The 12,083-nt window shown below is 41.7% G+C and overlaps 1 long non-coding RNA gene across 1 annotated transcript in view; it reads right to left on the bottom strand.

Moving 5' to 3' along the window:
• Positions 1–3,971: 3,971 nt before the first annotated feature.
• The window catches only part of LOC131278754 (uncharacterized), a 67,469-nt gene continuing 59,357 nt past the window's right edge, over positions 3,972–12,083 (bottom strand). The window contains exon 4 of the long non-coding RNA XR_011649057.1: positions 3,972–7,649. This is a non-coding gene — a long non-coding RNA (uncharacterized lncRNA). The remainder of the gene's footprint in view (positions 7,650–12,083) is intronic.

Genomic DNA, 12,083 nt, shown 5'->3' with positions numbered 1-12,083 from the left:
TTTAACGATGTTGAACATATTTTCATGTGCTTATATTAGCCATTTGTATATCTTCTTTGGAGAAATGTCTATTTAAGTCTTTTGCCCATTTTTAATTGGTTGGTTGGGCTTTTTGTTGCTGAGTTTTAGGGCTTACTATATACTCTAGATATTAAATCTTTATCAGGTATGTGATTTCCAAATATTTTATCCCATTAGTAGGTTTTTTTAAATTAATTTATTTAAGTATATCACTCACACATAAACATACATAAATAAGTGTATAATAATAGTAGTGAACTTACAAAACAAACATATATAACATACAGAACTCTCATAACTCACCCTACCACCAATAACTTAAATTGTTAAACCTTTTTAACTAATGATTAAAAAGCATTGTCAAAATATTACTACTAGCCAAAATATTTTCCCCAACCAACCCTATTATTATTTTTATATCATTTATATATGAACATATATAAACAATTAAGTGTATAGTAAAAGTTACAAACTTACAAAGCAAGCATGCATAACATCATACAGGGGCCCCATACATCAACCCTCCACCAACACCTTGCATTGTCATGAGATGTTTGTTACAAATTATGAAAGAATATTGTCAAAATCTTACTACTAATCACAGTCCTTATCTTACATTTGGTATGTTTTTTCCCCAACCCACCCTATTATATTTTAAATATATTTTTAATGACAGAAGTTTTAAACTTATAAAACATGCACATGTGCAGAATTTCCAAACAACATTCCTCCATCAACACACCACACTGTGGTGGAACACTTACTACAGATAAGATAATATCATCTGATTGTTACCATGTCCATAGTGTACATTTGGCTCACATTTTCCATACTGCCTCATTGTCAACATAATTCATCTTTCACATAGATGCAAGAATATTATATTACTGCTAACTGCAGTATTTTGATGCACAAAAGTTTTAAATTTTGAACAAGTCCTATTATCTATTTTTCTTTTATTTGTGCTTTTGGGGGGAAATCTAAGAAACCATTACCTAACACAAGGCCATGAAGATGCTTCCATGTGTTTTCTTCTAAGAGTTTTATAGTGTTGGTTCTTATATTTAGGTCTTTGATCATTTCAAGTTAATTTTTGTATATAGTGGGAGGTAGAGGCCCATGTTCATTCTTTTGAATATGGATATCCAGTTCTACCAGCACCATTTGTTGAAGAGACATTCCTTCCCAACGAAGTGGACTTGGCACCCTTGTCAAAAATAAATTTACCATAGATGTGAGGATTTATTTCTGAACTTTCAATTCAATTCCATTGGTCTATATGTCTCTCCTTGTGGCTAGTACCATCCTGTTTTGATTACTGTGACTCTGTAATAAGTTTTAACATCAAGAGGTGTGTGTCTTCCAACTTTGTTCTTCTTTTTCAAGATGGTTTTGGCTATTCCTTCCACATGAGCATGATGACTGGATTTTCCTTTCTACAAAGAAGTCTGTTGGAATTGTGATCATGATTGCACTAAATCTGTAAATTGCTTTGTACAAAATTGATATCTGGACAATATTTAGTCTTCCAACTTCATGAACACACTATGTCCTTCCTTTTATTTTCTTTAATTTCTTTCAGCCATGTTTTGTAGTTCTCCATGTATAAATCCTTTCATTGCCTTGATTAAATTTATTCCTAGATATCTGATCTTTCCATTGCTATTTAAATTTTTAAATTTTAATGTTTTCCTCGGTTTCCTCTTTGGATTGCTCACTAGAAGTGTGTAGAAACACCACTGATGTTTCCGTGTTGATCTTGTACCCCGCCACTTTCCTGAACTCGTTTATTAGCTCTAGTAGCTCTGTAATGGATTTTTCAGGATTCTCTCTCTATATAAGATCATGTCATTTGCAAATAGTGAAAGTTTTACTTCATTCCAATTTTAATGGCTTTTATTTCTTTTTCTTGCCTAATTACTCTGGCTAACCTCGTAGTCCAATGTTACATTACAGTGGTGACAGTGGTCATCCTTGTCTTCTTCTGGATCTCAGAGGGAAAGCCTTCAGTCTTTCACTATTGAATATGATGTTAGCAGTGGCCTTTTCATAGATTCCCTTTATCAGGTTGAGGAAGTTTCCTTCTGTTCCTATTTTTCTAAGTGTTTTTATTAAGAAGGGGTGCAGAATTTTGTTAAATGCCCTTTCTGCATCAACTGAGATGTGCATATGTTTTTTTCCTTCATTCAGTTAATGTGATGTATTACATTAATTTATTTTTCTATGTTGAACAACTCTTGCATACATGGGTAAATTTCAGTTGATCATAGTGCATAATTCTTTTCCTGTGCTGTTGGATTCAGTTTGCTAGTATTTTCTTGAGGATTTTTGCATCTATATTCATAAGGAAATTACTCTGTAATTCTCTTTTCTTGTGGTATCTTTATCTGGTTTTGGTATTAGGGTGATGTTGGCTCCTAGAAGGATGTAGGAAATGCTCCCTCCACTTCAGTTTTCTGAAGAATTTGAGCAGGATTGGTATTAATTCTTCTTGGAGTGTTTGGTAAAATTTACCAGTAAAGCCATCCAGTCCTGGACTTTTCTTTATTGGGAGGTTCTGGTGACTGATTCAATTTCTTTTTATTGGACTGTTGAGATCTTCAATTTCTTCTTGAGTCAATATAGGTAATTTGCATGTTTCTAGGAATTTGTCCATAATTGAATTTGTTGGTGTACAGTTGTTCATAGTATCCTCTTATTTCTGAGGGGTAGGTAGTAATGGCCCCCTTTTATTTCTGATTTTAGTTATTAGTGTCCTCTTTCTTTTTGTCTTTGTCAGACTAGCTAAAGGTTTGTGGATTTTATTGATCTTTTCAAACAAGCAACTTTTGGTTTTGTTGATTCTATTGTGTTTTTTTTCTCTTTTTTAAAAATGTTATGTTAAAAAAATGTAAGGTCCCCATATACCCCCCACCCCCCTCACCCCACTCCTCCTACATTAACAACCTCTTTGATCATCATGGCACATTCATTGCGTTTGGTGAATACATTTTGGAGCACTGCTGCACCACATGGATAATGGTTTATATTGTAGTTTACACTCTCCCCCAGTCCACTCAGTGGGCCACGGCAGGACATACAATGTCCAGCATCTGTCCCTGTAGTACCACCCAGGACACTCCAAGTCCCAAAAGTGCTATTTTTTAATTCTCTATTTCATCTATCTCCCACTCTCATTTTCTTGTTTCCTTCTTTCTGTTCACTTTGGATTGAATTTGCTCTTCTTTTTCTAGTGGTGGCAAAACTACTTCACCTTTTGTTTATCTGGGAATGTCTTAATCTCATCCTCATTTTTGAAAGACATTTTTGCCAGATATACAATTATTGGTTGGCAATTGTTTTCTTTTAGCACTTAAAATATTTTGTCCTACTGCCTTCTTGCTTCCATCATTTCTGATGAGAAATTGGCATTTAATCTTATTGGGGTTCCCTTCTACATAACATGTTGCTTTTCTCTTGCAGTTTTCAGAACTTTCTCCTTGTCCTTGGCATTCGACAATTTTGACTACAATATATCTGATGTGGTTCTCTTCAAGCTTACCCTGTTTGGCTTTCTTTGGGATTCTTGAATGTATACATTCATATCTTTCATCAAATTTGGGGAGTTTTCTGCCATTATTTTAATATTCCTTCTGCCCCCTTCTCTCTCTCTTGTCCTTCTGGGACTCCCATAATGCATATATTGGTATGTTTGGTGCTGTCCCACTGGTCTCTTGGGCTCTGTTTACTTTATTTCATTCTTTTTTTCATTCTGCTCCTCAGCGTGAATCATTTCAATTCTCACATCTTTGAATTTACTGATTCTTTCTTCTACCATTGCTAATCTGCTATTGAAACCCTCTAGGGAATTTTTAAAAGTTCAGTTTATTGTAATCTTCAAGTCCAGTATTTCTGTTTGGTTCCTTTTAAATTTTTCTCTTTATTGAGATTCTCATCTTGTTCATTCATCATTTTTCTGAGATCCTTTAGTTTTTTCTGTTTTCCTTTATCTTTGTGGGCACACTGAAAGTCATTTTTTAAAAAATTCTTTCTTATCTCCAAAGTCTGGTGTTCTTCATTGATTTTTTTCTGAATTTTTAACTTGTTCCTTTTTGTGGACCATCATTTCTTGTTTCTTTGTCTGTCCCATAATCTTTTGTTTTGCCCTGTTCATTTTAACATTTTAATGTGTTAACTCTGGGATACAGTCCCTGGCTTCCTGTTCCTTAAGTTTGTGTCCAGTTAGTAATATGAAAGAGATTACCTTGAGTTTCCAAGAGCTGACAAAAACAAACAAACCAATGCTCAAAACTCCTTTGACAGTATTTGCAAATTGGCTCTGTACTGGCTGGAACTCTACTTAAGAATTTAGCCCTCCCTCCTATCAATATCAGCCTGAGTCGAAAGTGTGGGGTTATTTCCCTCTTTTCTGAGCCCAATTCATGTGCTGGGCTTGTGCTTGCTTGTGGTCTTAGAAGTCCTACTATGAAATAGACTCCCCCCTCCCACCCCCAAGTGCTCTATTGTAGGTCTTAAAGTGGGCAATCCTTTGCCCCAGGATGCTTTGACTTAATTGTTTCTTACATTGCTTTAGCTGTCCACAAGCTGCATGTTCTGGGAGGGTGCATCAGACACCAGAGTGTTCTGCTTCAGTCTTTCAGGCTGTCACCCCATAAAGTGGCACCATTATACAGGCACCCCTGTATGAGCATAGAGGTTACTCTGCTCCCTCCAGAACAGAGCCAGGGATCCACAATGAGGGTGAAGACCAGCTCCACACTACACTGGGTAAGGGATGAGGAAGGGGCCATCAGAGGCTCACGAGCTTCTGTTGTTTTTTTAAGTTGCATTTTTTTTATTTGGCACTTGTCTAGTGTTTTAGTTTCCTGGGTTGTTCCAAACAAGCACAATAAATGGCTTGGCTTAAACAATGGGAATTTATTAGCTTATAGTTTTGAGGCTGTGGAAATGTCCAAATCATCAAGGTGATGCTTTCTTTCCAAAGACTGGGTGCCGACGATTCTTGGCTCCTCTGCCACATGGCAGTGTCTCCTAGTCTCTTCCTTCTGTTCTGGGTTCTGTTTCATCTTTTTGCTTCCTGTGGCTTTCTCTCTGTGTCTGAATTTCATTCTTTTATAAAGGACCCCAGTGATAGGATTAAGACCCATCCTGACTGAGGTAAGATACATCTTAAATGAAGTAACCTCATCAAGAGGTCCTACTTACAGTTGGTTTATACCCACAGGAATGGATTAGATTTAAGAACATGTTTTTTCCTGGGGTACACACAGCTTCAAACCACCACACCCAGTTACTACAAACCTTTAACTGTTTTCCAGCATTTTCAGGATGATGGCTCTGCCAGTTTTTGCTGGTTATTCAAAAATTCTGTGGGGTAACAGAGCCCTGTAGCATATTATACCACCATCTTGGTCAACTGGTCTTGAGCTACCTTTGAGCCCTTTTCTTTCTGGAGCCAGATATGCCCTTTCCTGGGAGGGAGGATCAAGGGGTCTTTGTCTTTCTCTACTCTATCTGGTCTATTTCCAGAGGGCAAGTGTTTTTCCTCTGGTCAGCAACCTTGAACCATGGCTCCCATGAAGGGTTTTTGGAGAACTGCAGTGAGGCCAGGCAAGGCTCTGCCTCCTCTGCCCTAGGCAGAATAATGTAGGCACCCTCTGCACACACACTAATCACAGCAATGGCAAAAATAATTAAACAGTAATTAAATATAAAATTGAGAGCTTAATATTTAACTTCTCATAGCTTTGGGAGCAGAACTACACCTTTGTATAAATTAGAAAAAGGTGCTCCCCTGTGGATGAACCACCCTTTTTCTTTTAAAGATTTTAAAAAAATTTCTCTCTCCTTCCCCCCTCCCCCCCAGTTGTCTGCTCTCTGTGTCCATTCACTGTGTGTTCTTTTGTGTCCATTTGTATTCTTGTCAGCAGCACTGGGAATCTGTGTCTCTTTTTTTCAGTGCGTCACCTTGCCGCGTCAGCTCTTCATATGTGTAGTGCCACTCCTGGGCAGGCTGTGCTTTTTTCGTACAGGGTGGCTCTCCTTACGGGACACAGTCCTTGAGTGTGGGACTTCCCTACACGCGGAACACCCCTGTGTGGCACAGCACTCCTTGGGTGCATCAGCACAGCACACGGGCCAGCTCACCACACAGGTCAGGAGGCCCTGGGTTTGAACCCTGGACCTCCCATGTGGTAGGCGGACTCTCTATCAGTTGAGCCAAATGCACTTCCTGAACCACCCTTTATTGCGGAATTATCCCTAGGCAGCCAGCTCAGTGGAGGAAAAGGTGTCCCTTCCCTCCAAGCAGATATATCCCTAAGCCAAGGTGCTCAGCTTGATAAGATGAGCACACTGGTTGGGTTTTAACCCCATATCACCCCTTCTGCAATTCATAAACTACACAACTGTAGACTTGCCTGGGAGGTAGGAATTAATATCCCCATTTTACAGATGAACAAACTGAAGTTCAGAGATGAGATGGGGCTGAAATGCCACTCCCTGGCTCCAAAATCTGTGAGCTCTTGCTCAAAGGGCAGGTACAGCCAGGTCAGCAATTCTGCTCACCTCACTGCAGCTGTTGGTCCTAATCCCAGCTGGATGTTAAGCCTAAGGTGCAATCTTTGCCTTTTCCAGAGGATATGGATCCTAGCAGGAGAGAGAGGTATGAGAGAAAAGCTGGTGCTGCTGTTCCCAGCTTAGTCACAGGGTCCAGACAAAATTAGTCAAGACCACTTTGGCCTGGAGATAGAAAGTGCTGCTCCAGTCATCCAGAGGAGACAAAGCCACCCTCTGCTTGGTAGTCCAACTTCCCTTTCCCTGATTCCCTTGCAGCTCCCTCTGCCTGACAACTCAGCCCTTATTGCTACTTCTTGCTCATGGACCATCAGTAGAACCCAAAACAGTGGTTCCAGAGGCCTGTCTCTAAATCATCAGCCAAGTCTGGCAGGGGGAGAGGAGGCAGGGGTGACCAGAGAATGAGACAGAGCTGCACCCCAGGCCTAGGGCTTGGATTTCAGCAGGTCAGTTTCTTGGGCTCTGTGGGTTGGGCTCAGAGTCTAGGGCTACAGGGAGAGAAGGGAAGGGAAGCCCTGAAGAAGCAGGTGGTGGAACATCAAATATTCCCCAGAACACCTGAGAAAAGAGAGGCTGAACTTCAGGGTGGCACCTTCTCCAGGATGCATTCCCATCTGCCACACTAGTTCAGGATGTCTGTGACAATGTACCCATCACTGATGTGGTATTTTGAGAGGAGTAATGGTATACTGTTAAGACCATGACTTTGGAGCCAGGTTCAAATCCTACCTCTGCCCCTTACAATGTGTGTGACCTCAGTTAATTGCTCCATACGTCAGTTTCCCCATCTGTAACATGGAAATAAGAACCAACATGTAGGATTGTTGTAAGGACTAAGTGGGGCATACAGAAAATGCTTGTATAAGATGTAGTAAGCTCAAAATGATAGCTGCAGTTCTTGTCAGAGAATTTGAAGAGACTCTGGCATCAGTGCTACACAGACTCCCTGGGCTCTGGACTAAAAGTTGGCCATACTCTCATTGTGTTGAATGAATGGATGAATCATTAAAAATGATCTGGCCTGAATGCAGCATGGTGTCCTGGGTTGAATTCTGGAACAGAAAAAGGACAAAAGTAGAAAAACTGGTGAGATTGGAATAAAGTCTGTGGTTAAGTTAATAGTAATATACCAAAGCTAATTTCTTAATTTTGACAAATGTACCAAGCCTCTGTTAATATTAGGGGAAGCTGGGTGAAGTGTATACAAGAAAAGTCTCGATCTTTACAATGCTTTTGTAAATCTAAAATGTTCTCAAAATTAAAAGTTAAAAAAAATTAGCGGACAATTACTACTTAGGATATTCCAGCCTCTCTGCTATGTTCTTTATTATTTTTTCTTTTTTTCTATGCTATGTTCTTTAGATACACCATTTCATTTTGTTCCCCAGTTTTATCCTCAATATGTTTTATATCTTTACGAAAAGGTGAACCAAATATAGCAAAATGTTAAATTTAACCATGCTGAGTTGTGGAAATATAGATATTTGTTATATCTTTTTTTGTATTCTCAAAGGATTTCAATCATACTACTCTAAGTATTTAGCTTTTGAAACCCATCAATTTAAATGAATTTTAGGAAATATTTTGAATTAAAACAATAGTATTAATACTGGCTTCCTGCCTCAAAAAACTGCAAATTCATGTTATCCTTTTAAAACCTATAAGAGGCTTTATTATGCTATACTTGCTTCATGATAAAAGGTAATGATGACCCAGTATTGAAGATGAAATAGCTGTGAATCAAAGGGAAGTTAAGCCAATAAATCAAACTATACGTTATTTCTTTTAATCCTCACAACCACTCTTTGGGGTAGGTCCCATCATAACTGTTTTATAGATGAGAACACAGACACAGAAAGATTAGGCCAGGATAGCAGCTAACATTAATGAGAGTAGCTTTTGTACCAGTGCATTAGTCAGGGTAAGCTAATGGCTATGACAAAGAGCCCCAAAACCTCAGTGATTTAAAGTAAACAAAGCTTTATTTCTCTCACATAACACAGACTGATTAGTAGGACTTGGGGGTGGGAGGTGGGGAGAAAAGCAAGCTTGGAGGATGTAGAGGTTAGATATATCAATTCCCCTGAAGTTCCAGGGGCCAGAATTCAGTCCTATGACCACACCTAGCTGCAAGCAAGGCTGGGAAATGTAGTCTAGCAAGATGCCCAGGAAGAAGAGGAAAACAGGTATTGGTGCTCATGGGCATGATTTTCCACAGCCGGGCACTGAGATGACAGCATTACACATATCAAGCCACTTCATCCTCAGAAGCCCTGAGAGGTAAGTACTATTGTTAGTATTGCCATTTTATGGATGAGAAAATGAGGTTCAAAGAGTTTAAATAAACTTGCTCAAGGTCACTTAGCTAGCCTTGGTAGAATCACACCACAAACTCAGGCAGCGAACCAACATTCCTATCAGGTTCCTGAGCCTTGATTCTTGGTTGCCCTTAGTGACTTGCTTGGCCAATGGAAGGTGACAGAGGTTGCATTCTGAGACTTCTGAGGTTGGGTTACAGGATGACTTGCAACTTCTGCCTGGGTCTCTTAGAACACTCTCTCTGGGAGCTCTGAGCCACCATGAAAGAAGTCTTGACTAACCCCCAAGACTGCCATGCAGGAGAGGCCAAGTATAGGCAAACTGGTTGACAGTCCCAGCTGTGCCCAGCCTTCCAGCCGTGCCCACCAAGGCACTAGGCCTTTGAGTGACACCTTCTTGGACCCTCCAGAGCAGTGTATCTGCCCGTCAAATACTGCCAAGTGACCTCTATCAGTGCCATGTGGAATAGGAGATCTGTCCATCCGAACCTGCCTAAATTACCCACAAAACCAAGGCATGTAAGAAAATGGTTCTTGTTTTCAGCCAGTAAGTTTTGGGGTAGTTTGTTATGCAGCAATAGATAGATAGCGCAGTGGCAGAGCTAGAGCCAGAAACCAGGTCTGATGGAACGCCCTGCCTGTTAACCACTAAATTAACCTCTGAAGGAATGGGTGAATGATGGGAGGCAGAGAAGCCACATCTGCCCATGCTGAGTGCATGAAGATGAAGCTACATAGAAAAGTGATGACAAAATAGCCCTGGATTATATCTCCCCAGAGCCCTACTTGAGATCGGAGGAGATGGTTAAGGGCCCAAACAGAATACTGGTGGCAAAGACCTCAAGGTGGGCAAGGTGGAGGGGATGCTAGAAAGTACACTGCCCTCTCACTCGCCCCAGCTCTGTCCTAGATTCCAGCTGCCCTACCTTCCATGTCAATAAACTCGTGATGAGAGGCCTAAGAATTCCTGTCTACCATGAAGCCCCCTGTGGGGTCTGCTGGCTAGCTCATAGCCTGGCCTATTTCCTCTCCCATTTTGCAGCCACTGGAACTTTGGGGGAAACTTGGTTTGAGGAAACCTGAAAGGGGAATATCCCACTCCAACCCCTAACTACACATGTACCACCCTGGTGGGTACCAGCCAAGCTAATGGAATTGTTCTGGCCTCCCTAGCAGTCTAAAGGAGGCAAGTACCATTATTTTCCTTTTCCTTAGGTCGCCCTGTACTTCTTAGTTTATTCCGCTGGGTTTCTGCATTAATCTCCACATCTGGCTTACTGAGCCACATGATGTCAGGGCTAGCCTGGGCCTCTCTCCTTGGGAGCTGCCAGGATTTCCCTTCCTCTGGGATTTCCTGCACTCCAGCTGCTACTTTAGAGCCTTTCATCAGCCAGTCATCTGCCCTCCTCACCCAAGCCCCTTCCTCTTTCATGTCCCTGCATGGGCATTCTGGCTTTGCCTCCCACACGCTGTGTGTCCAGATGGGGCCTCTGTGACCCATAGCTGTGACACAGTCAGAGAAGCTTTCTAGTCTTCCAGGGTTCCAGCTTAGTGGAGCCCTGGAAGATTGGAACTGGTACTTCTGGGACCATCTGGATTTTGGTAGTGGTTTAGGGAGGAGGGTAGCTGATCAGGCAGAAATAATAAACACATTTAAGTATAAAGAACTGAGGACAGGGAAGTGGATTTGGCTCAACTGATAGAGTGTCTGCCTATCATATGGGAGGTCCAGGGTTCAAACCCAGGGCCTCCTGACCCATGTGGTGAGCTGGCCCATGCACAGTGCTGATGTGTGCAAGGAGTGCCATGCCACGTAGGGGTGTCCCCTGCATAGCAGAGCCCCATGCGCAAGGAGTGCACCCTACAAGGAGAGCCACCCCACAAGAAAAAAGTACAGCCTCTCCAGGAATGGTGCCACACAGAGAGCTGACACAGCAAGATGACACAACAAGAAGAGACACAGATTCCTGGTGCCTCTGACAAGAATGCAAATGGACACAGAAGAACACACAGTGATTTGAAACAGAGAGCAGACAATGGCGGGGGGGGGGGGGGGTGTAAATTAAAAAAAAAAAAGAACTGAGGACGGGCTAATTATCCTAGGATCATATGCACATTTTAAAAGGTATACTGGGGAAGGCATTGCTGCACTTGAATGATGAACTTGAAGGCAGAACTGCTTAGGGGAGAACTTGGGTAGAGAGAAGGGGGTTCTTCCAGTGCCTTTAAACTGTATCGCATAGATATGTACTTTGTACATTCTACACCGGGTGACTATTACGCCAGTGCCTCTTTCCCAGAGATTCCTTGTGTCACATGTTCTCTACCTGATGTTTCTGCTGTCCTAGCCATAGATGGTTACATTGGAATGAACATCTGGGCACAGACTTCCATAGGTCTCCCAATAGCCATCCTTCTGAAGTGACATCATCAAGATGGCAGTATGACACATCCCTGGGAATGTTTCCCATTAGCGACAGCTAAATAGAAGGGCAGTTTCAACTTGTCTGGAACTATGGAGGATGATAGAGATTGAAGAAAGGTGCATGAACAGTGGATGGAATTTTAAAAAAGCACACACACGCACACAAAGAGGTAGGAAAGCAGTGCAGACTTGCCAGTAGGGAACTCTCCCCAACACAGTGCTTTGGCCCAGGCACCTCCTGCCATGGTCGTTGACCACAGAACCAACAACAGCAGCAACTTAAGAGTCCCACACGCATTCATGCACAGGGATCAAAAGCCACATAGATCCAAGGCTAAACAGAACCTAGCAGTAGACATGCATGTGCATATAAAGCAGTCTCTTGAGAATCAGAGCAACCCATGTGGAACTATTGGTGAGTCACACAACTCTCAGCCTGATTCCCAATTGCTGGTACACCTAAATGGAAAAATGGGGTGTTTTTAAATGCTGACTTCATCTGACACCATGGGTTGGAACTGCCTAATGTGGAAATTACAGGAGGCAAAAAAGCCACATGAAAAGTGGAAACTGAGCTGCTGTAAGTCAGGGAAGACGCAGAGATGAAAGCTGGAGTGAGGGAAGCGGATTTGGCTCAATTGATAGAGTGTCTGCCTACCACATGGGAGGTCCAGGGTTCAAACCCAGGGCCTCCTTGACCCGTGTGGAGCTAGCCCACGCGCAGTGCTGATGTGCGCAAGGAG

Source organism: Dasypus novemcinctus, chromosome 6 (genome assembly GCF_030445035.2).
Source record: "Dasypus novemcinctus isolate mDasNov1 chromosome 6, mDasNov1.1.hap2, whole genome shotgun sequence".
Taxonomy (NCBI): domain Eukaryota; kingdom Metazoa; phylum Chordata; class Mammalia; order Cingulata; family Dasypodidae; genus Dasypus; species Dasypus novemcinctus.
This window is presented reverse-complemented; position numbering and strand designations above follow the sequence as displayed.